Here is a 24691-nt window from a genome sequence, read left to right on the forward strand (position 1 = left end):
ATGAAGATGAATTCTTGATTGGAAAATATGGATTCTATTTTTCTCTCTCCAATGACATGCTGTTTAACCTCCAGCAAGTCAGTTCAATTCTTAAGTGCTCTGTGATCTCAACTGTCAGATGTGGAGGCTGCATCAGAGGAACTGACATCTTTCCCAGCCCTAACATCCTGTCCTTCTGCATCAACGTCATGCTCTCTTTACAAAGTCAGTGGCATCTGTGAAAACAGATTGTCTTGCTCACCAAACCACTGTGTCTTTCCCTCTGCTTACAGCAGGCTGCCTGGCATTTAATAGGGGTTTTGTTGAATGAATGGATGAGTGATTGAATGAATGAATGAGCATAGTGATTTACTATGCTTGGTAGGAAGTTAAAGAAGAATGAGAAGACATTTCTGCCCTCAGAAACCTTACAAGACAATGTCAAGAAATATGTGACTGTTAAGGCAGAAGCTGCCACTATTTGTTGTTGGGGAAAACATTTGCTAAATTCTTCAAATGTCCAAATAAAGGTTTTTTTCTGGTTGTGGCACTTAGTAAATAAGATCCCAGCTTGCCCAACTCTTCACTTGATAGCTGTGTAGATCCAGTCAGATGTATACCTACAACCAAAACAGAACAAAACAAAAACCAACCAGCCAAACAAAAACAAGCCTGCCCTTTGAGTACAAACACAGTAAAACTGATGAATGCAGTTGAGAAAATGGTTTTTCCATATTCTTCATTATGTTCAGTGTGAATATAAGCTGGGATGCCATAGTTGCCTAAAATGCACAAATGCATTTTATAAATACTGGATACTGTATTTGCATACAGAGAGGATCAAAAAAAGATTTGGAAGTAACTGGAGTTATTGAAGTTGAGTGGAAATGGTCTCAAGATTATATGAAAGAGAAGAAAATCATAGCATCTCAGAGAAAGAAATGGGAAGAACTTTACCTGAGAGACCTGGGGAGAATATTTCAGGTGAAAGGAATAGCATCTGTTATAATTTAGATGTTGGAAGGAAATTGTGTGTGTGTGTGTGTGTGTGTGTGTGTGGAGGGGCTGAATCACGTAATATTCCATCTGTTTCTACAATGCTGGCAAAACATAAGCTGCATGGAAGGCTATAAGCAAAGTGTAGGCTTTAAGACAGGCCTAGTTCAAATCCCAGTCCTGCTGTTTACCCTATGTATGATATCAGGCACCTCACTCAACTGCTCTGTGCCTCAATGTCCCCCTCTATAAAATGGGGTGTAATACCTTTCTTTCAGTGTTGTGACCTGGATTAAATGAGGTGATATATGTATAAAGCTTAGCACTGTGCATGACATACAAGAAGCAAAATGTAGTTATTATTATGGCATGTACTGGATTAAAACTTGGAACGTCTTCCCATGATCTAATCTCAAATCTGCAATCACCAAGCTGATTTTCAGAGTCAGCTAGTTGAAAGCAGAGCAGATGTATAAATCCACAAAAACCTACCAAGAAAGAAGTTTTTAACAATGATCCTATTAGTTTCTTTGCCAATGAATAGTGACCAGACATCATGGTTTTCTTATGCCCTTTTGAGGGGCCTATGGGGATGTAGCAAAACGTGTGTTAAATGTTAGTTCCAAATGCATCCAGTCAGCACCTGAACTAGCTTTGGCCACAAGTTCATCTGTACATCACAAGTCCTCCAGAACTTGAGTCATGTCACACGAACTCGTTGCATTGACCTTGATGTGCAGATGGGGTCAACTCTTCATTAAGGTCCTTCAAGATCATGGAGAACTAAGTTTAAATCCCCATATTCCACTCTTTTTACACAATTAACTGTTGTTAGGTGAATTTGACAGCACTTAAAACATCTTCTAGTAGCATCACACTAAACAGGCTCAATATCCTTCTCCTCTCTGAATCTCTCTGTATAGCAATGAACAAAATATATTGCCCCATAGGAATATTATTTTAATTGTTGCATTTTATCCAAGCCTTAAAAATACACAACTAGGAAAACCTCAATTTATATAATTTTTTAATGTAATTTAGAAGGTGAAACTGACTTTTTTGGATCCATATTGTAGTTACCGGATTTTTAATAGCTTGTAAGTGCAGTGATGCTTGAAAATGCAACTTTTTGGAGGGAAAACTTTTTAGAAATTAATGGTTTGGACCATTGAACCAAGAACTATGGTGGCCAACCACTGGGGCTTCCACCATGATGTCCTGATTGTCAAAGGTTAGGCCTAAGCTGATTAGAATTAAGTGCAAACTATCTCTATTTTGGGTCAGAGAAATTTTAGAACCAGTCATGTGGGTTTAGCATCTACACAGTATTCCTAGTGAGCCTGTCCCCATACTCAGACTCAAATCCTCCCATGTTGCTAGTCCCCCATGTTTATTGAATGAATTAGAATACCACACTCTCTTCTCCCATAATAAAATTCTCTCCTTCCCTCATTAAAATCACTGCGAGTGAAAACATTCAAGGGAATCACAAGCCAAGGCCACCCTGGATTAGAATAGGTGTTACAATAATAACAAAACCCCTTTACAGGAAACCTTATATTTGGAAAATCCTCAGCAGTTCATACTGCTGATTATAATTCAATAGCCCTGAGTAGAACTACTGCCTTTTCTTTTCCAGACTTCTGAGCTTAACTCTTCATATCCTGATAGTAGGCTAGGGAATCCAAATTACTGCACAGAAAGCTCTCTGATGCCAGAGCCTGGAAGGTGAGCAGCCAGTGGGCTCATTCCCCACCTAGAGCTCCCCTCTGTTCCTTGCATTATTTCACATCCCATTGTGGAAGGCCACACACTTGCTCATTTTACCAGTTAGCACCAAGTTTTAATGCAGCTGATGCTTGTGAGAAGAGAAATGAATAGGTATTTCATAGAACTGTAGGGTCTCATATTTTTGTTACAATAGTGGCACCCTCTGTTTGTCTGGAGTACTGGTTCTTAACAGGTGTGCACCACTCTCGAGAAGGTCAAACTTGTGGGTATGTTTTTGGTTACCACAATGAGAGAGGGTATGCTATTGGAATACAGTTGGTGGAGGGCAAGACTGCTAAATGACCCACAGGAATGGATTCGATGATAGAACATGTTTTTTTGGGCTACATACAGCATCAAACAACTATAGGCACTACCAAGCATTTGTTCCAGAAGAGGAGTGTTGAGTCTGATGGGGTCCAAGGACCACTAATCTACTGCTTACGACGTCTCCAAATACGGGTACGATGTTTAGTCTTATTAGTCAGGAAGTGGTAGGTTGTATTATCCCAGTTTACACATTAGAACACTGGGGCTTGCTTTAGTGAGAGTCAAAATGTGCTTGTATTTGGGAGCCAGCTTGTATTTGTGTAGGTCCGATACCTAAATCCATGTTCTTAGCCACTCCGTGGTTGTGCCTCAAGGCAGAGGCTTCCCAAAGCTGGCCACATTCTGTTCCTACATAAAGACTCCCCAGGCTCTACCCCAGGGCTCTCCATGTAGATCAGCCAGCACCTGTCTGTAAATGTTCTACTTGAAGAATCTTGCATGGTGAACTCAGGGAAGAGTTTAGTGTTCTTGGGGCTGAAAGTTTCTGACCATCAGCAAGTTGAGAACACTCCTGGTTTCTGCTTCTAATAACACTCAAAGTCAGATGGCCTTGGGCTGACCCTTAACTGGGTCTGTTTAGGTATGTAGCCCCCCTGGGAGTTCTGTTTTGCGAAGAGGCAGTGGCCCTGAGGAGGGGCAGAGGGGTGGGAGAGAAACATTCTCCTAGAATCCACTTTTGGTCATTGATTGACAGAAAGGTCCCATTGATCCCCAACTGTCAAGAGCAGAGCCATGAATTGGGTCTTGTCATCCATCTGAGCCAGGAGTAGCCGGGTCACGTGCAGGACGTCACCACCGCCCTCCTCCCTCTGCCCTGGCTCCTGCAGGGGGCCCCCACCCTGAACGTGATGGGCAACAGAACTGCTGCTTAGGGGTGCTGGCTTGAATCTTACACTGACATTGGGACAGTTTTCCTTCTCCTTGTTTGACCTTATTCTTTTCTCTGTTCTTCTAAATGTTTTTATCGTTGTTTCTTGTCATCGGGTTGATATTTTTTGGTTGATTTTTTAAGAAAAATTCATCAGGCGGTGTTCTCCGTTGTGGTAAGAGGAACAAATGGGAAAGAAAGATACGATCCAGAACTTCCTGGGGTGTCCTTCTTCCCTTTGTTTTACATATTTCATTATACTTCTGAGATCAATAACAATAGTGCCACTTCTAACAGTAGCCACTACCTCTTGCATGCACATTATCTCTTTCAGGTTCTATTTTTCTTGGCTTATTGGCGCTTGACCTTGGGCAAGATTCTTACCCTCTTCATGCCTCAGTTTCTCATGCCTGAAATGGAGAAATAATAACTGCCTCCCATAGGGTAGTTGCACTGGTTAACTGAGATTAACAAAAACACTTAGAATAGCACCTGGCACATAGTAATTGCTCACTGAAGACAGGCCAGTAGAGGCAGTCATGGTAGAATAAGTAGATTCATTGCAGTAGCTCACAACAGCCTTTCCTAAATTTTGCAGATAAGGGGATTTAAATGACTGACATGTAAGGAACAATTCAGCTAACAAATGCATAGGGTTGAATCCATGCATATCTGAACCAGGGCTTCTCTACCTTGGCACTATTGGCATTTTCGTTGTGATAATTCTTTATTTTGGGGGCTGTTCTGGGAACTGCAGGATGTTTGGCAGCATCCCTGGCCTCCACTCTCTAGAATCTGGTTGCACACCCCAAGTTGTGACAACCAAAATGTCCCCAGGGAAGGAGATTGCGTACAAAATCGCCTCCATTTGAGAAGCACTGTTGTAACCCAATAGTTTTCTCCCTTTTCCACTATCTTCATTATGTGGGAAGATGCTCTTTATATTTTTTAAACAGATGACTTAAGTAAATGGGATGTTTCTTCACATTGGGAAAGAAGCTTTTGCTTTCCAACTTTCAAAACTATATAATTACTTTAAATAATCGGTCTCTTGGGTATAATCAAAACCCCATTCAATTAAAAGAAATCATAATCTGCAGTTGGGAAACCATCCATTTGCTTAGCAATTAGAAAAAAATACTCTGTTCTTCCTAATCCTCTGATTAACATCAAGACTATCATGAGAACGTATAACTGAGGTCTTTTAACTTGCAAACTGTAGGGCCTCTGAGTATGGCTGCAATTGTAAAAACAGATGAAGTGTTTTAAGGAGTATGGGTGGGGTTTTCTATGCACGGAGTGTTACCTGGGAGTCTGAGGTCATTGTCCCTTGTCTGTTAATAAGTTATGGGGAAAGATACTCTGCCTGTTTCCATTTGAGATACTTGCATTTCCTTACTGAGCTTTCCCAGCCGACTGTGCTGCCCTTTCGGGGCCCCCGGGCCCCCAGGATGACGGTCGGTCAGGGAGGGGAGCCCACTTCCATACCATCCATTTGGAGCCACTGGAATGCCCAGCACCCTTTTTGGGCAGGGTTTCCCATCCCCCTTTCTTTAGGACATCATGTGGCAGATGTCCATTGGGTTGGCCCAGCATTGGGTGGAATGACTCACCTGTGAAGCATCAGGACCTGGTGTTATTTGCTTCTCCAGGGAAGATCATAAACTGCTTTGATGTTTTATGTAGCTGTCAACAACAGTGAGGTCTCATTTTCATATTAGGACCTTAACTCTAAAGCTCTAAATACATTTGCTCCTGTTGCTTCTCTAAGCCTGTCCTGAAAAATGCTAACCTCATCTCATTTTGCTTTTCTGTCGCTTCCATCATTCCTTTCCTGTCGGGAGCACCTGGTAAATTTGGCCTCCCCTGGTGGGTTTTCCTGTTTCTTTGGAGCTTATTTCAATCCAGGAAGACACAGGTGCTGCCTATTTTGCTTCTGTGGTGGACTGTGTTTTCAAAGTTCCTCTCTGATGGCTGTTCCCTTTTGCCTGCTTCCTTCTCTTGAACGTACTGAAGCTCCAAGACATCCAGGGAGGGGAGATGGGCTCTTTGAGGCTAGCTGTGTTGATTTACCCAGAGTTTTAGGATCACCAACAGGTGTCTGCTTGGCCTAATTCTCTTTGTCATTCTGTCCTCATCTGGGAGGAAGTCAGTGGTGAAAAGGGAAGTCTGAGAAGTGAACAACATCTTCAGGAGGAAGTGGTCCAGAAAGATGTCCCACATCACTGAGTTTGGATTTTAAAGTATACATTCACATTAAAGATGGGCAGTTTAGGTGTCTTCAGAACAATAAGTTGTGATCAGATAAGGCTGATGTGCTCTCAGGCAGAATTTGTGTTCTAGAAAGTTCCACAATGGCTATGCCAATGACGCTGGGGAGAAAGCTCAGGCATTAGAATGTGGTGGGTAAGAGTGTGCACCCTCAGGTCAGACTGACTAGATTGGAATCCAGGCTTGCTGCCATTCCTAGTTGAGGAATCCTACCAACCATGTAATCTCTCTGAACCTCAGTTTCCTCATCTGTAAAATGAAGAAAATAGAGATGAGAATTAACTGAGTTAGTACATTTAAAATACTGGCAACAGTGCTTGGTAGCTAATAATACTGTTGGCCCTGGTTATTATCTGTAGAGTAGCAAGACATGGCTGGGCTGCCAGGAATGGGCTTCTCTAATCCAGTTGAGGGCCACCCAGTCTCTCCTGCAAAGAACCTTATCCTGGCCTTTATCTCCCTCTAATGACTTTTAAGAGCCATCCATTTAAGCTTTGTCCTTGCCTCCCTGCTTCTCTTTCTTAGGTAAATACTGTCACACTGTTCAGCCTGACTTCCTGCTCTTGTAGGTCCTTGGAGCAGCTAGTTAACTTTTTATTCCTTTTCTTCTGAAAACGGATTTTTTTTTTTTGCTCCCAGCCACAGAAGTGGGGACCTGTTGGAGGTCTGGCTTAAAGAAGCCATCCTCTACAAGGAAATTAATTTCAAGGTTTGCACATGTGATCTAAGGTACTCAGACTTCCAGGAGTTGCAATAACTGGGCTAAAACTGCTCTTTCTGCTAGAATTTGTAAGCTGATAGGGCCAGCATCAAGTTTCCTTAAGAGAGTTTCATTAGAGAGAGTGAGGCTGGAAAGCAGAATTAATAGAGATGAGGAATAAGGAGGTGAGAGAGAGCCGACTGTGTGGATTGCCCAACTCCAGTCTCTGAGGCGCTGATTGCCCCGGCTCCTCATTCAGTTCTGTCACTCACCACTCTTCCTTCCTAAAAGCAACATGATCCCTTTCTGCCTAGTCATGTTTGAGTTGTGTCTTGGTCATCTGAACCAGTACAGCTAGGAAAAAACAAACAAACAAAAAAACCAACCAGTGAGCTCCTTGAGGCTCAGGGAGCGGCCATGTGTAGCCATCTACATGACCCCAGTGACCTCTTTATGTCTTTGCCCAGTTCCTGGCTTGAGCAGAGGAAATGCCCGGGTCCCTGGCAGAAGGAGAACTCCAGATGTCAGGGCTGGGACTCCCTTGTTGTGGAGTTTCACTTTGGGAGGAGGTAGAGTACAGAGGGCAGAGAGCATCTCCTCGCATGTCCCTGGGGAGCAGGGCCACCTGGGATTGTAACCTGGAGTGGGTGACAGTGGCGGCCACCAGGTTCCGGGCTTCCCAACAGCCCACAGCCATCTGGGCTTCACCCCCCACTCCTATTCCCACAGATTCCTCCTGGTGCCCAGGATCCATATTCCTTGTCCTCTGACTTGCTTTTGTTGTTTTAAAAGAGTTTCTCTTTGCGTATGTACAGGTCTTTTTACTTTGCGTAAGCCTCCCTACCTTTCTTTGTCTTAGCCTCACCATAGCAAGCAAAGCAGGTAGGACAGTTTTTAACATGTTAATCTGTATTGGGGTACTGGTGCTGCCTGGAGTCCTTCACCTCGGTGGCCAAGAGTTAAATATCTGGGTCCCCATTGTCCCCAACCTGACATGGACAGGAAGATAATGACAATGCTGAGGTGTCAGTGGCCTAAGAAGATGCGATGCTTTTAAGTGTCCTGTCCACGGCATAAATATATTTTACTAGAAAGTGTTTTAATACTTTACTTTAAATAGGCCTTGGAGGCCAGTTTCCAGGACCCCAGCAGATCTCTTCCCAAGTAGCTCCCGCCTGCGCTCGAAGGATAGCTGGAGGATGCGGGGACGTAAGCCAGGCATTCTCTGTCATTCTGACACCTTTATTAATGTACCGTGGTAGGGAGTGAAACAATGTCTTCGTGCATGTTTTCCCTAACCCTGGAATATACATCTTTTAAGGCAGGAGGAGAGGAGGGGGTTGAGTGGGAAAAAAACCAAAGATCTAAATGCAACCAAAAAAAAAAAAAAATCTGGATGGACTTTGCAACCATAAATGGTAAAACTAACCCCGCTCCTCTGCCAGCTAGAAGAACAGCAGAGTAAGGTTTTGATTTACAGGAACAGCTCAGCAAGGGCCTTGTTGAGAGCTTCATGCCTGCTATAAAAATGTGATTAGCTATAAAACAGAGAGATTTAACAGGAGAATTTAAGCATAGGCAACGGATCTGCCTAAAAAAAAAAAAAACAAACCCAGAAACAAAAATTGCTGCCTGCATGTCTAACTCGACTCCATAAAGACCAAGATGCAGATAATTCTGGTTTTAGGATTGTGATAGGATTAATAATTTTTCACTTTTAGAGTAAAAAGGAAGAGAAAGGAATGGGACCTTGAACTTTGTCGGTGGGTTCAGTCTGCCTTTCATCCATGGCTCATTCATTTGGCGTTTCCAGGGTCCGAATGCATCAATAAGCGTTCTCCCCAGGAACAAAACCTCATTTTAAAAGTCCTCTGGACACCCAGGCTGGAATGAAATGTAAGCCGGTGGGAGCATCCACGGGCTGTGGCTGGGGGTGGGTGGGAAGTGTTTAATGCTCCGCATCACTCCGCCTTCCTGCTGTCTGCTACCCTTCCTGTTTCATCTGTGATGAGGCACTGCCAGTGCAACACAGGCCTATGCTGTGGTGACAGGTTTTTGGCCAGAGGCTGAATCAATTCCAAATGATGTTCTTTTTAAAAACAAGTGCCTGTCCTAAGCCAGTGTGAAGAAATCCATTGGTTGAATACGGGAGAAGCAGCTGAAATACCCAAGCATCTTTGTCAAGTATTGGGGTAATTCCTTGATGATTAATCACAGCAGCTGTCATCTATGGATTGCTCATGGCACATCAAGCACTGTGCAAGGTCCTTTATTTGGATTATCGCCATATCTCCAAACCAACCCTCTGAAGTAGATTATTTCTGTTTTACAGAAGGGAAAGACGTATCCAGAGGGATTATCGCACAATGTAAAAGGGCTGGAGGTGGGATTCAGAACCCCAGAAGATCCATCTGAATCCAGAGATCCAGCTCTTAACCCTCATGGGTGTGAGAATGATCTTGCAAATTAAGGGCCCAGGGTTAGATAGTCCTGCTTCACTATTTCTGGCTGTGGTTGCTTTCTCTGTCCTGTAAGGTACCGGCTCTGCTGCCATCCTTTGCTCAGGCCTGATCAATTGCAGAGCGGAAATCCTCGAAAGATGTATCCCTTTGTGTATGGGGCATGACTCCTGAAACAGACGAAACAGGAAGCTCCTTTTGATTCTTGTTGTCATCTTTTGTTCTTTGTGCCTCTCTTGCTTCTTCTCCTTGTCCGCCTGAGTCCATTTGACCAAAAGCTCTTGCTGTCTGGGAGCGAAATCCTGATTTCCTGGAATCCATCTGGCAAGGTTTGGTTAACTTCAGTTTCAGGTTCTCCTAGAGATTATTCCAAAAAGTACTAGGACATTTCACTGCCTCAGAAATTAAATGAACACAATTTCCTATTTCTTAAATATGAACTGATCTTATGCTCTAAAGTTGTCTTTCTAAAGGTCGATTTTCCCTTCACAGTGTTTAAACATTGGGCTTGAGGGAAGGGATTATTTTGAATCTGAAATAGTTGCAGACACATCCTTGAATTTAAAATAGAGAAAACCATAATGTGACTTGGTTTTTGTTTTCACTTGCTCCTTTACCTATATGTTCAACCTCCTACCTAAATTCTTGTTAATTAAGACTTTGTCTTGTGTGTAACTTTAGGTACCAGCTCACTATGATATTATTATCCCGTGTAACTTTCCCCAGCTTCGTTAGAATATCATTCATGGTAAGTTTATATCACTATGGAGTATTAAAGGAACATCCTATTAAATGAATGCTCACTCTGTCTTATTAACACTGCTTTATAGCTAGAGCACATTTTTCATTTTTAAAATAGCTTAAATGCTGATTTCTATCAGAATAAGGTTTGAATGAATCCCTTAGTGGTCATTGAACACCTATGGAATGATTCTCTTTTCCTGGAATCTCATCCTTCTTCTACAGTTAATCAAAAGGCAAATGCCAGTTCAGTTTAGAGATCTCTTCTCTGGAGGCCTTTCCTCACACCCTGCCTGGCCTAAATGCTCCTCCTAACACTTTCCCATAACACACTTTAGGAACTGCGTGCCTTTACCTAACAGTTTAACCTTCATTATATAAATGGTGACTTAAGTAGATTTATATCCCCATTTTTTAGCAGATAGTAGGTAATCAATAAATGCCTGAGTTGAGTGAATGACTGAATCAATGGGCTTTTACCAAAAAGCAGGGCAGTTAAGAGACGTTCGCTGGTAGTGCAATACCAGATGGATTACAGGAAGTCCAGTGAATTGCGTGCGCCATGTTAGAAAAGTTTATGTAAGTATGAGATCATGTCTTCTGGGGGACCAGAGTGATTTCTGGGAGAGTTTGATATTTACATTGAGACTTAAGGAAGAGATCCTCTCTGTTTAGTTGAAGATTGACAAAGAATTCCAGGACTAAAGGATGATAAAATTGCAAGGAAGTTGTCCGAGTCTAAAAGCACAATTCATATTCAAGAATAGAATGTGGACAAAAGTTAGGCACTCATATAAGAAAAGTGAGAGAATAATACATCTTGGTGACACATTTTGAAGGGTCTTAAATGTCTGATCAACAAGTTATTTTTAGTTTTGAAGGCACTTGGAGAGCAAGTGTAATTTTTTGAGCCAAAGAATAATCAAACTGAAGATGTGCTATGAGATTAATATGGCTACAGAGTATAGGATGTCTAGGGATAATAATAAATTGAATGGGTAGAAAAATCTCCTAACAGACTATTTCCACATTCTAGGTTTGAGGTAAGGAGACATAAATTATGGTGAGGAGAGAGGGAGCAGAATACTGGAGGTGACGAAGACATTTTTCCTGAGAGCTGACGGACCATGTATACACACACAAGACTTAAACTATCGCAGGAACTTATTTGCTTCTCTTTCTTGTATGTTTTAAAAACTTCCCTGAAAGGCAAAACTGTGAGATTCTCTTTTTTGCTTTTCCCCTTACTGGGTTTAAACATGACCAACTAAACCAACTTTCAACCTTAAAATGGATGCAAAGAACTAAAATTAACAAATCCTTCAAACTTATTAGAGTAATGTAGCAATATTCTCTTGAGATCTATTCATTTGTATTTTAGAGGGAAATTTGGTGATAATTCAAAATTCCTATAGTAACATAGGAAGTTGCCATGCAAAAGCAGTATATTTCCTCCCGATTTTTATGTGTCTTCTATAAGTTGAGGCACAAAGGGTGTAAGTATAAGCCAAGCGGAAGGGCGATAGAGAGGGAGTCCTTCTAGAAAAGAAAATCATCAAATTTCCAGGTAATTTGTAATCTTAAAAAAAAATAATGGATGGTTAAATGGTCGGGGATTTTTATGAAAGAACAACTTACAGAACGTTTTAGAGTCAGTACACATTCCAACCCAGTAGTCATCACCTAAATCTAAATCATGAGTTTTGATCTTGGGTTTACCAATGTTGTCTACAGATTTTGTATATGTGCAGGCACATTTGGTGAACATATTGAAGAAACTTTCGTAAACTTATCCAATGAGTCGTGGCACCTAAAAATGGTTAAGAATCACAGAGCTAGAGTAGTGTTTCTGAAGAGTTAACATAAGAACCTTTTTATTTTCATCCTCTGATGGTAAAATGAGCGAAATAAGGATGATGTGTAATTTTTTTTAATTTAGAAGATTACATTTTATTCCCAGTTTTTATTTGAAACAGTGATGGTAGATGATAGTTTGCAATCTTATATCGGTCTCCAATTATAAACAGCACACACACACACACACACACACACACACAAATACACACAACACTGTGAGATCCAGAGAGCTCAAGTGTGCTTGTTATTCAATGATTCATAATTAGCATTATTGCATTTAGTTACATAAGAAAGAATTTGGACTGAAAGTGTCAAACAATTTTCCATAACAAAAGTTAAAAAATCAAAGGGCTATTGGAATAATGCTTAATTAACTCTAAATCAAATTAATCAAGAAACTATTTTTTTAGACAGTGTTTGCAAACTAATAGTAAGTGCAGGAGTAGCCTGTGCCACTCTTCAATATGCAGATTCTCACACCCCACCCGCACAAGACCCTGATACTCCAGGCCATGGATGAAACTCAGTATGTACATTTTTTTAAGTACTCTGAACTGGTTCTGAGGTGAGTGCTGTGTCCTCAGAGCACCCATCGATCATCACTGGAAGAAAAGGTTATTGTAATCCAGGGTTGTGTGAAGTTTGGAACCTCTACTGGAAGCTAGGCATCCCAAGTTCAAGGTCTGGTTCTATCGTTCATTCAGTGAATAGAAGATTCAGGGAATCTTTGCTTCCTGTTGTGGACTGATAGGAAGGGGGAGTAGAAAACGTCAGAGCTGAGAACCAGACAGGCCTGGTTGTTGAAATGTCTTTTAGGAAACATCTTAAAATTACAGTTTCCTTTACCTTGATTTAGCAAACATGGGATTATGTCTGAGAATCTATATTACAATTCTACAGGGGACTCCCACTTTGAGGAACCCTGCTAGAAGCATTCCCTAACTGATGTTTTGCTGAATATACAGAGTAAATGATATGTGATAGCTATGTAAAATTTAAGTAATAACCACTTACAGCCCCATATCATATCTTCACAATACACAATTACCATGGGTTTACCTATTTTGGCAGGGGTGGGAAGTGTTTATAATCCCAGATTATGCTTCTTTAACTGATCAGGGCCATGTTTTTCAGGAAAATTAAAGATCCTTTTCAGAATGGTCTTTTATAAAATGAAACACATTTTCAGTGGTTTGGCTTTTTTTCTGTTTTAATTATCAAAGGGATGGTGAAAATTGAGTTGGTCACTCCATTACAGCTGCTTTCCTCATTAAAAGTGGCAAAGGCCCTTCTTGAAGTAGAACTCAGATGTAAATATGAGTTCACCCAAGGCTGAAAGGACTTCAGCAGGCCATGCATTTTGTCAAAAAAAATCCTGCTTTCAAGATAGAATACATGTAAAATATACGTAGACTGAAACCAAAGCTGCTCTTTGCTGCAGACACACTCGGTAATTCATACATTGTTAATCTCTGGCCATTTCAAAGTAATTGTAGGCTTCTGCATGGGACCAGTTTTCTGATTTTGGAGGCTAAGATAATTCAAGTTGCATGTCCTTAAATATGATAATAAGTGCAGTCTGCCAGTGGTTGCTTGTATGAACCAGTCATGCTGGAGGAAAGAACTGGGCCTTCATGTGTTTTGTATTTAGCCCTTTCTTCAGCAAGTGGAGCCATGCCAATGGAAGAATTCACAAGTGTGGCTCAGTCATTAAATTGCACAGCTAGTGGCATTTATCATTCTTATTATGTATTTTACTGTTTCAAATCACATGTTTTGACAAAGCAAACTTGGTTGATACTTGAATAATTTATAGTCCGTTCATAGTTTCCTTTGAGTATTTTTAGTTGCATTTATATTCCAATGGGACTTTTTCTACAGTGCCTTGTTACTCATCTGCAATTAGTTTGCAAAATTCCCTCCAGTATATTTGCTTTACCTGGTGATGTTGCATATAAAGTGATGTGTAGTTTTTTGATGATTACTTACATATACCTGGTATATAAAAATGGTTTGTCTCAAAATTATTACTTCAGAGAAAGTGGGTTTTATTTTAAATTAGCCAAATGCTCTAGTAAGTTCCCATATATTGTGTGTAGATCTGAATTACGGAGGAATATGACTGCATGCAGATAATATCTGTGAACTTTGCTCAGGATAGAGCTGGAGGTAAAGTCAGAGAAAAACTATTTCTGTTTCTCTTCATAGCTGTGGGTCAAAAATTATCAAAAAGAAATGGGAAAATCCAAGCTGTAATAACACTCCAAATAGTCCAAAGATGGTTTCTGGCATTCCGTATAAATATACAAACCATCTTTGGAAAATGGTGGCTTAAGGCAAAGAGTAGTTAGCATGTATAGTTTAATCTTGGAATTTACCAGCTGTACATCATCATTAAGTCATTGCATTATCTCCCTTACTTGTAGTGGTTTCCTTTTGGTCACAACACATCTTAGTTGTCATGCTTCAGTTCTCTCATTCTGTGCTGGTTGATTAATTCATCCTTTAATAGTTACTTAATATCTACTGGTTGCATGAACTGGAAGAAATCTCCTAGGAGAAACTCCCGGTTCAAATGAGCATATGTATATATGGATAAAATGTTTCTGACATTGGGGCATGATAAATGATGTAAGAGAAGAGCAAAATGCAATACAAATGCAGAACATGATATTAACTCCAAGGGATGTAAGACACACCTTATGAAATGCACAATTGTATAGATAAATAAGATACCCTCGGTCTTTATAAATGCTCATTTATTCATTTGCCATATGTTTGTTAAGCAGCTACTATATGCTGGGCATTGTGTTAAAAGACGACTGGAATGTGGTGCTTGCCTTGAAGACTCCCAGACTGAGTGGCAGATAGCTCAATGATGATGATTACATCACTGTTATGAGCAAGGGAAAGAGAACTTGAGAAGTAAATAAAATAACACACTTTGGTTTGCAAAGACCCATTCCACTCAGATGAGCTAAAAAAAAAAACCAAGATTATTGAAAGAAACAAGGGATTCTCATGGAAACCAAGTGCAGGGAGTATATGTGGTCCTTAAGAAAACGAAATGTCAGGTGGCTACTCCTTTCTCTCTCTCTGGGCCCCAGGTGGTCTCATTTGGCCTCTTTCTGTGTATCTGCTCATTTGCCTGTCTGTAGACTGACATCCTGGGCTGACTCATGGTTTGTGGGACCCTAGAACCTCGTTTCCGTGAAGCTTTGCCTGTAATGGCGCCAGCCATCCCCAGGGACTCTGCAACTGTGATTGTTGTGATAAACCATATGCAGCCATGCTCAACTTCCCACTGCTCTGGCACAGCCTCTGGCTCTGTTCCTCTCTTGAGAGATTTTTTATTGACCCCTCGCAAGCCTGGCTACCTGCTGGCAGGTGTCTTCTAAGAGGAGGGAAGGAGAGGGAGGTGGGGGTGGTTCCATGTGGTAAATAGAGCTGCCCTTCTAGGAGCTGTGAGTCCAGCAGATTACACTAGAAGGAAGAGAATGGGCAAGGTGGGCAAATCGAGTGGCATGTCTGCTCCAGTTAGGTGACTGTATAATTTATAGTCCAAATCAGAACAATTTTGAGAATTAAAGGGGCTTAAAAAGTAATTAAATTTACATACTTTTAGTGTATTTTTATTGACCCACAAATTAGTTTTCTGACTTTGGAAGACCTATAAAATAGTCCTATTCAAAATTATTTACAAAAGTAAAAGTTTTTATAAAAATAAAAATAACGTATCCATGCATATTGAACCAAAATTTAAAACTTCTTTATATTTCTCTGTTAAAAATAATATAAGAATAATTTATCTTGGCATATTTGCATATTTGAATTGGTTTCTTAGATGAATCAATTTCGAATACTAAGACACTGATGTTTTTCTGAAGAATATATTTTTTTCAATAGTGACTTTTAGTTTTTAAAATACTATTGCCTGTAGTCATCTTCAAAAGTTGCATTTAATGGTTAATCAATTCGAATGCGTTGACATTTTCAACTGACTGTTCTCTGTGGGTGAAAGTATTTTTAATTGAGAAAATACTCTCTACGGTTACTTTAGGTTCCTGCTGAGGATGGAGCAAATTCTGCTAAATGGAGAATGTTCTCAATTCGAATTTTTAGTACAGAAATATGTAACCATTTCAGCCCTAATATTTTCACAGGTACTGCCTTTTGGACTCCTTTTGGAACACTTTACTTTTACAAATATTTTTGTATGATGAAACTTGCCATGCAAGCTGTCTCCTTAGTTGACTTTTTTGAATGTTTCCCCCAATATAGATTCTGAAAATTGTAGTTCTACTCCATTTCCTTCCATTTATTCTACAATGTTAAAATGTACAGTGGACATTCACAATAATGTCAGAAGTTTCACCTTCAACAGAATGAATTTCCAAAAATGTACTTTGATTCCATGAACTGGATGAAGAAAAATCAATTATTATTGGACATAATAATTTTCTATTAGAAGTATCTCATGCTGTTGACACAAAACTGGTATCATTTAACTTTGTGCACAGTTCTGCTGCTGATGGAGCCAATATGCATAAGGTCACTTGGAAGTGGTAATAAGCAAAATTAATTCAGCAAAGCATTCATTGATCTAAATGAAAAGTCTTGGTTCACAGAGTGACATGTAAATGCATGCTTCACCACTGTACATGTTGTCATTTTTAGGCTCAGTCCTGTAGTAACTTCTATCTTTTGACAGCAGGTATTGGTGCTTCTTCAGTAGATGATACATCTTGTGGATTTTATGAGACCACAGAGTTTCATAGAGTGGTAGAGACAGAAGCCAGATGATAATTATAAGTAGAGGCTAAAGGGTTGCTACACTTGGGCTTCGAGAGGGGAGTGTTAGAGTTTTATTTTTAATAATACAATTTTAAGTCCAAGTCTCTCTCCTAAGTGAAAACGAGCTCACTTTAATTAAAAAATTGCATTGCATCAGTGGATTGAAGATATAAAATAACAAATACAATTATATTTGTTCCCAGAACAAAACGATCAGCCTATATTGTGCAGAGCATCTGAACAAGGTCATGCTGAGTTGGTGGCAGGCCCTGGTTTTTGAGCTCCAGCCCTGAGAAGCAGGCTGTGCAGGCTCCTGTTCTTCTATGTTCCTTCTCGTCCAGGGGCCTTATCTCTGCTCCTGTTACTGCTCCCTGTGTTTCAGAGCAGAGCGGCAAATTACGATGCAAGAGAACCAAGAGGAGAAAGATGATAAAGACAGTGGCTCTGGAAGAGTGGAGGAGTCACACTTCACATAACAAAATTCAAATCTTTCTTGCCCTGCTTGTTAACGTGGTGACTGTGGGAAAACCCTCCTGTCTCTCTGGATCTCAGTTCCCTCATCGATAAAACGAAGAATTGGCACAACGACCTTTCTAACTTTGATATCCAAAAGCTTCAGAGTCTACAATCAATGAGAGAGGGTAGTAGAAATAATTTTTTTTTCATTTTTATTATTCTTTTTAGTGTTTTTTTTTTTAATCTACAGCCTATTTGTTTTGACCTTTGTGAAATATAGGGACATTCTTTGAGGTAAAAATGTTCTCTTCTTCTAAATTATTCAGGTAGAACCTTGGCATTCAAATCAGGGACTCTGGAAGATGATTATGAAAAGGAGTTATGATACAGAGCTCCATTTGTTGACGTCAGATCCAAGAATTAGGTTCAAATCCTGTGAAATCTCCCATCTCCTGTTGGCAGGGTCCAAGTCACGACATATAACATTTCTTCTATTTTGTCTCTTAGTTGGAATTAAATCCTACTGGAGGCTAGGCTGCATGTTTTTATTTGTTTTTTTTTTTTGAATCCAGAATGCTCTTTGTCACTTGACAGTGCAACATATTAAACTACTTAAAATACTTCTCTAGTGAAATCACATGTCTGAAATGTGGTGTTAGTTACCCCAGCCATTGAAGAGCAGAGCTAGGATTTAGTCAGCCTCCTTTGTCTTACCTTGTTTCTCAACCAGATATTTCTGTTGATTCCCTTGAATTCCATTAATTATCTTAGGCATAAAGCACATTTCTATGCATAGATGGTTCATTCAAAAATTGGTAAGTGGATTAAGCAGAAAAATCATTCAGGCAATTTTATGTGGTTTAAATGGCTTAAAAGAATTGTGACAGTCAGCTTCAGGGCTTCCTCACCCTGTGATTTTGCATCCTCACAGTTTTCAATTCTCTCCTCTATGATCTGAAGGAGCACTGCATTGAATTTTCTTAAACTCACAGTTATCTAACCTCTTCCCAACTTAACATGTTTTGACATCAAATCTATGGATAGGAATTGACAGTTTTCTATTTTCAAGACTAAGTACTGTGAAGTATACATTCAAGTACACACATGAACATGAGTTCATAAAGACAGGGCTTTCTCTTTTTACACTGTTACATTCCTTGTTCCCATAACTGTCCTTGGCATGTAAGGATGCAAACTAGATGAATGAAAGTGAGGGCAAGCCATGCACAGTTGAGGATGGGAACCATACCTGTCTTGTACACCTCTGTATGCATATCCCCTAGGAAAGTGTCTGCCTCCCATTAGTTGAGTGAGTGAATGGACTTCAGGACTTGGTATTTAACATTACAGAGCTTATCATTTGGTTTGGAAGGCAGACGGATTGGCAAAATATTTGAGAGCAGTGACTGGGACCACAATGGAAAAATCGTCACGAGGCAGCCACATTTAAATGATCAAAGTAATGGTAGAAACAATTGTCCTAGATGTTCAAAGTAGGGGGAAAAAACACATAACCTGAATCGGGTCCCAGTGGAACTTGTCATGGTTGGGTTATTAGTCTCTATGTTCCAGGCACTTACCAGGTGCTATAGTGTCAACAGTAAATAATTGATATAGCTCTTGCCCTAATAGAATTTATAATCTAATGGGGAAAAACAGTAAAACGACAAGTAAATAAATAGAAGAAATGTTATTTTTAAAGGAAAAAAAAAACCAAACTTGGCATTGAGATAGAGTATAACAAGATAACAAGGAGGGGAGAACTCCAAGGATGGAACATTTTAGCTGAACTGAAAGATACGAAGGAGCCAGCTCTATGAAGAAGATTCCAGGCAGGTGAAACTGCCACGTACAAAGTCAATGAGTCCCAAAAGCAGTATGGAGCTCAGAAGCTGACAGAGGTGTTCTACATAGGGATGAAGAAGGAGTCAGAAACCAAAGATTTTTAATCAAGGGGGGACAGGATCCAACATGTGGAGAGTGGATTGAAATGTTCAACAATGGACATAGTTAGGGGATGGTTTGAATAGTTCATGAAGGGAATGATGATGGACTTGACTAAGTAGCAGTAAAGGGGGAGAAGTGTGGAAGGCTTTGAGGTAGAATTAAAGGATTTTCTGTTGGCCTAAGTGAAGGGAGCGGTTCATGGAAGAATTAGGAAGAGAGCATTTCACCTTGGTTTCTTGTTTAACCAGTGGGTGCACGGTAGTGTCGATTACCTGGTAGAAGAGACAAATCTGGGGTGGAGAATCATGAATTCAGTGGTTGATAGATTAATTTAAGACAAACTTAGAGATGTCAGGTAGGTGTAAGGAACTTGATTTGTGAGTATCAATCTCAGAGGAAAGGTCAGAGCTAATGATATTAACGTGGGAATCCTCTACATGTCGATGGTACAGTGATGGAGAACCAGTTGGGCATAGTAAAATTCATGCCTTTAGTTTGCAGACAACATACCTGAACAGTAAGCTAATGCAAATGCTTTTCTAATCTTCCATCATTTCACATGATCTTCCTCCTTCAACATGATCTTCTCCTTTCTTTATTTGCCCGTACAACTCTTGTCCACAAACTTTCCTGATGTTGACTCCATTCTTTAGTTCTCTCTCACATCCTAACCATCAGCTTCCACCTTTCAACTCCAGCCCACCTTCCTTTCAATCTGCTGATGAGCCCCTCTAACTGCTGCTTCTCTACCTTAGGACCCAGCCGTCTCCCTCACTGTCTACTATATATGGTGGCCACAAAGAATAGTATCCCAGCAATATTTATTGAATTAGCAACAATATGCTAAATTCTGCAAATCTTTTAAAGTGTAGCATACTGTGCCAGTTTGGATATATATGTCCCCCAAGAAAAAATCCATGATCTTTTAATCCAATCTCGTGGGATATTGGGATTTGGTTGTTTCCATGGAGATGCGACCCACCCAACTGTGAGTGACACCTTTGGTTAGTGTGTGACCTCTGATTGAATGTTTCCTTGGAGGTGTGGCTCTGCCCATTCAGCGTGGGTCTTGATTAGTTCACTTGAGTCTTATGAAAGAGCTCACAAACAGAAGGACAGAGCTGCAGCTTAGAGAGACATTTTGAAGACAGCCATTGAAAGCTGACGCTGACATTTTGGAGAAGGCCATTTTGAAACGCAGCCTGGGAGCAAGCAGATGCCAGCTACGTGCCTTCCGAGCTAATAGGTTTTCCAGACGCCATTGGCCATCCTTCGGTGGTGATACCCTATTGTTGATGCCGTAGCTTGGACACTTTTATGGCCTTAAGACTGTAACTTTGTCACCAAGGAAACCCCCTTTGTAAAAGCCAGTCCACTTCTGGTGTTTTGCATAATGGCAGTGTTAGCAAACCGGAGAACATACTTTCCAATATCATATGTGCTACTTAAGTAAAAATGATGCTGGAGGAAGAGGAGAGGAAGGAGGGGAGTGGTACTGCTTGTAGGGCTTTTGTAGGCCAAGTTGCAATTCTCATGTGAATCAGGCAGTAAAGTTTGTTTTCATGATACATTTTTACCAAGATTATGAAATAATGCCATGAGTTAAAAACATTTTCTCCACCTAGACGATAATTTGCTACACGATCAGGTTTCTCCTTGGCATTTGAGTTTCCCTCTCAACACCATGATACAGTATTGACTATGTTGTAAGCTCTCAATCAATAGTTATTAAATGATGAAATGTGTCCGGTAACTATATTTACAGATTAAGACCACCACTCACTATATCTGATTCCACCCTCACTGCTGTATTTACTTGCTCATTTTTCCTCCACACCCACCCCACCCCATCCTTGGCTTAATGGGGAGGTTCTGTGATGTTCGGTTTTCTTTCAAATGACCATGCCAACCTGATATGCAGTTTCTTTTTTCAAAACAAGTCATTTTACAGTGATAGCTTGCATTTTTGTAACCATGTTGGATTATAGATTACAAGTGTGCATTCCTGAAAGTAAAATTAGTTGATAATCCCATTCAGATGTTTTCTCTATTCTTAGATCCAAAAAAGTCCAGTATGTGCAAATTCTGCAAACAGTTTAAAATATTCTTTTCCACTTTCCTAAATGCAGTGTGAATTCCCCTTCAAGGTACACATATAACATTGAGATGAGGATTGCATCTAGTAGTGGAAATTTAGCTACATTTTAAAAAGTAATGCCAAGATAGTTTTTCTAGACACCTGCACATCTGATTCCCTCTGTGCGCATCTTGTTTAAGCATCTCTCCTTTTCAGTAAAGAAATTATATGGTTTGTTTGAAAATTCTAAAGAATAGGTAAAATTTTTAAAAATCTAAATATTTTGAAATTAAAAGTATTTGGGGTAAACATGTTAGATGCTTATTGGTGACACCTATCCTATGTAGGTATGTTGTGATATGGCTCTGCTACTAATCAGAGAGCTCCCAAACAAAAAGAAGGTGTCTGGACATTTGCATTTGCCAAGTTGAAGCCGGGAACTTCATATGGATTGGAAACTAAAATCTCTCTTGAGTTGGGGTAGGTAGGGAACATAGTACCCTGGAAGGCTGCAATGTGGCAACAGAGTTCCACAGAATATTGTCACAGAGAAACACTGAACAATCACAAGAAGGAGGGGTTGACCCATGACTTCTGAGAACCTTCAACACTAAAGCTACTGGGTGGGTCTACTTGAAATGATTCCCTCCTCAGTATTCCCTTTTCCAGAACATGATGAAGTGGGAGTCAGAGGTCAATGGAATCCAATTTACAGAAATGGATTTTATTGCACATCTGCTAGCATGTATCTACAGACCATAAAATGTTTGTGTTGGGTGGGGAGGGGTGGAAGCTGTCAATCTGCCCACATACAATGTTGTGCTCACCCACATTCTTTAGGGCAAAGATTTTTCCTGTATCTCCCTACCTCTGGACATTGATTTTTTTCATGCACCCTGTCTTTACCTCACTGTGTTACCCTCCTCGAAGGGCTACACCACTCTGTTCTATTTGAACTTCTAAATTTCTGCTAATACAGAAATTTCTAAAGGAGAAACAAGGGTCTGTCTTGCTTTTGAAGTATCTTATTAAAACATTTACCTCTATATCATTTTCAACAAATATTCCTTGAACAACTGCTTTGGAAGTTCTGCAGAGCACAGGAGAGGCAAATGTAGACAATGGGGATGCTTTCCCATCTGAGCTGGGCTGGGCCAGGCCAGTTAGCATAGAGGAAATCACTCAAGGTTCCTTGAAGCACCCAGGTGCAAGCAGTTTTTGTGGGATATCCTGCTTTGGCCACCTCGGGAATGCACAGGAAGATGGAGAGAGTTGGGGATTCCTTCCACATGTGTCTTCCCTCTACGCTGTATCCTTCCCTTCTTCGACTCCCTTTCCATTTGCCTTTATTTTCTGTTCCACTTCTTTACCAACATCTCCTCTCTTCCCTTTTCACCTCTTTATATCTTGTTGTCTTCTTAAATGGACTGGCAAATATTTTTATTTTTATTTCTGTGCCAAGCATTGAAAATGCATTGCCTGCAAGATCCAAAGCACTTTCCACTACCTTTTCTCTCTGGGTTCTGGATTCTTCATACCAAGAGGCTGGATGTCTGATCCTGGGTGGTAGCTAGCTACCCTGGTCTCAGTTCAGAAGAACATAATTGTGACTTCTGGGGACAACTCACAGGAATATCCATCCTTTCTCTACATTGTCTGCTTACTGTGGTGGCTGTGCAAGTAGCCCCACATTTAGAGATGGAAAGGAGACAGCCCCATCACCTGGTTCCCATTTCACAGCTAATGGGACAGAGGCACAAGCCTGTAAAACAAGAAACCTTGTTTGCAGATGAAAACCAGATGTTTTGAACCTCACTGTGATGACCAGTGTACTCTCTGCCCTGTATCTTGCAGGTACAGATGGGTCTTCTTACCTAATTTTAGCTGCTAATCAACTCTGGCATTCCTTGACCTGAAAAATTAGTGATCCAAATAAACTTTCAGTTACTGTAGCTAGAGATTATAACCTCTGGCATGGAAGGAGCTGAACTTGAGTGCTGACACTTAGTTGCTGATGCCAGATACCACCTTGTCTGACATCCCAAGGCTGGACAATTCTCTTTGCCGATTAATTCTTGCTTCAGGGAATGAACAATTAGTTATCACATTCCCTGACCATTTGTAAATCTATGAGACGTTATACTCAGAAGACAAGAATCCTTTTTAGCTCTTTCATTTAGAGGAACCCCAGCCAATAATCCAATGTGCTTTTCCTCTCAGTCCTCTTTTGCATGAAGTTTTCAAGTTACGTATTTTTCTTTGGGGTTTTGTTTATTTGTTTTCAAACCAGACGAGCACTTTAATTAAAGTTTATGGAATAAAGAAATCACCCAGTGCTTAATAACACATTACTGGAATATTTGAGTATACTATATTTACAGCAATAAAGTTATGTGCTGTAGGGCTCTTGGCAAGCAACAAAGGTTGGGCGTTGTCCCAGAAAACATTTTGTCACATAGTTGATCAGGAACTCAAATGGCAAGTGTTGTGGAATCATACTTGCATGACATTGGTGGGTCTCTGGATACTGTTATTTCGTTCATGTTGAATGATCAAGAATGTATTCTAAATGGAGCACTTGCTCTCTGTAATGGGACCAATAGTTCAGAAGTCTCTGGGGACACATAAGACCTAGTCCCTGGCCACAGGGAGCTTACAGTTTAGCTGGAAGGGTGTTTAGGTTCCCTAGGCTGCCTAAAGCAAATACTATGAAATGGTTTTTCGGCTTGAACAGTGGGAATTTACTAGCTTACAGTTTTGAGGCCAAGAAGAAGTGCAAATCAAGGCATCATCAAGGTGATGCTTTCTTCGGTAAGACCGGCTGCCAGCGATCCGGGACTCTTCTGCCACATAGCAAGGCACATGGTGGCATCTGTTGGTTCCCCCCTTCTCTTCTGGGTTTGATTGCATTCAGCTTCTTCCTTCTATGACGTTCTCTCTCTTTCTCTGTATTCATTCCAATTATAGACTCCAGTAAGAGGATTAAGACCCATCCTGACTGAGGTGTGTCACACTTTAACTGAAGTAACCTCATCAAAAGGTCCTACTTAGAGCAGGCCCACACCCACAGACATGGATTAGATTTAAGAACATGTTTTTCTGGGGTTCATACAGCTTCAAACCACCGCAGAAGTTAAGACATTACATTGTGCTCCCAAAGCCATCATCAAAAATGCAAACCATGTTGGCTCTACCTTCAAGAAATATATAGAATCAGGCATTTCCTGTCATGCCTGTTGCTAAACCCTAGCCTAAGCTACAAGTATCTTGCCTGGAATATTGCTGTTTCCACCTTGCCCCCTTTAACCTATTCTCAACGTAGAGATCAGGATGATCCAGTTCAGATCATGTCAGTCCTCTGTCCCAAATCTGCAGGAACTCCCGTCTCACTCAGACCAGAGCCAGTGTCTTTGTCCTTGCAGTACCCATGGGACAGTGCAACAACC

The 24691-nt window shown here is 40.6% G+C and overlaps 1 protein-coding gene across 2 annotated transcripts in view; it reads left to right on the forward strand.

The window, feature by feature from the left end:
• Window positions 1–24691, forward strand: part of FBXL7 (F-box and leucine rich repeat protein 7) — a 444772-nt gene that overhangs the window by 213287 nt on the left and 206794 nt on the right. The window lies entirely within an intron of this gene.

This window comes from Choloepus didactylus, chromosome 11 (genome assembly GCF_015220235.1).
Source record: "Choloepus didactylus isolate mChoDid1 chromosome 11, mChoDid1.pri, whole genome shotgun sequence".
NCBI classification, from domain to species: Eukaryota; Metazoa; Chordata; class Mammalia; order Pilosa; family Megalonychidae; genus Choloepus; species Choloepus didactylus.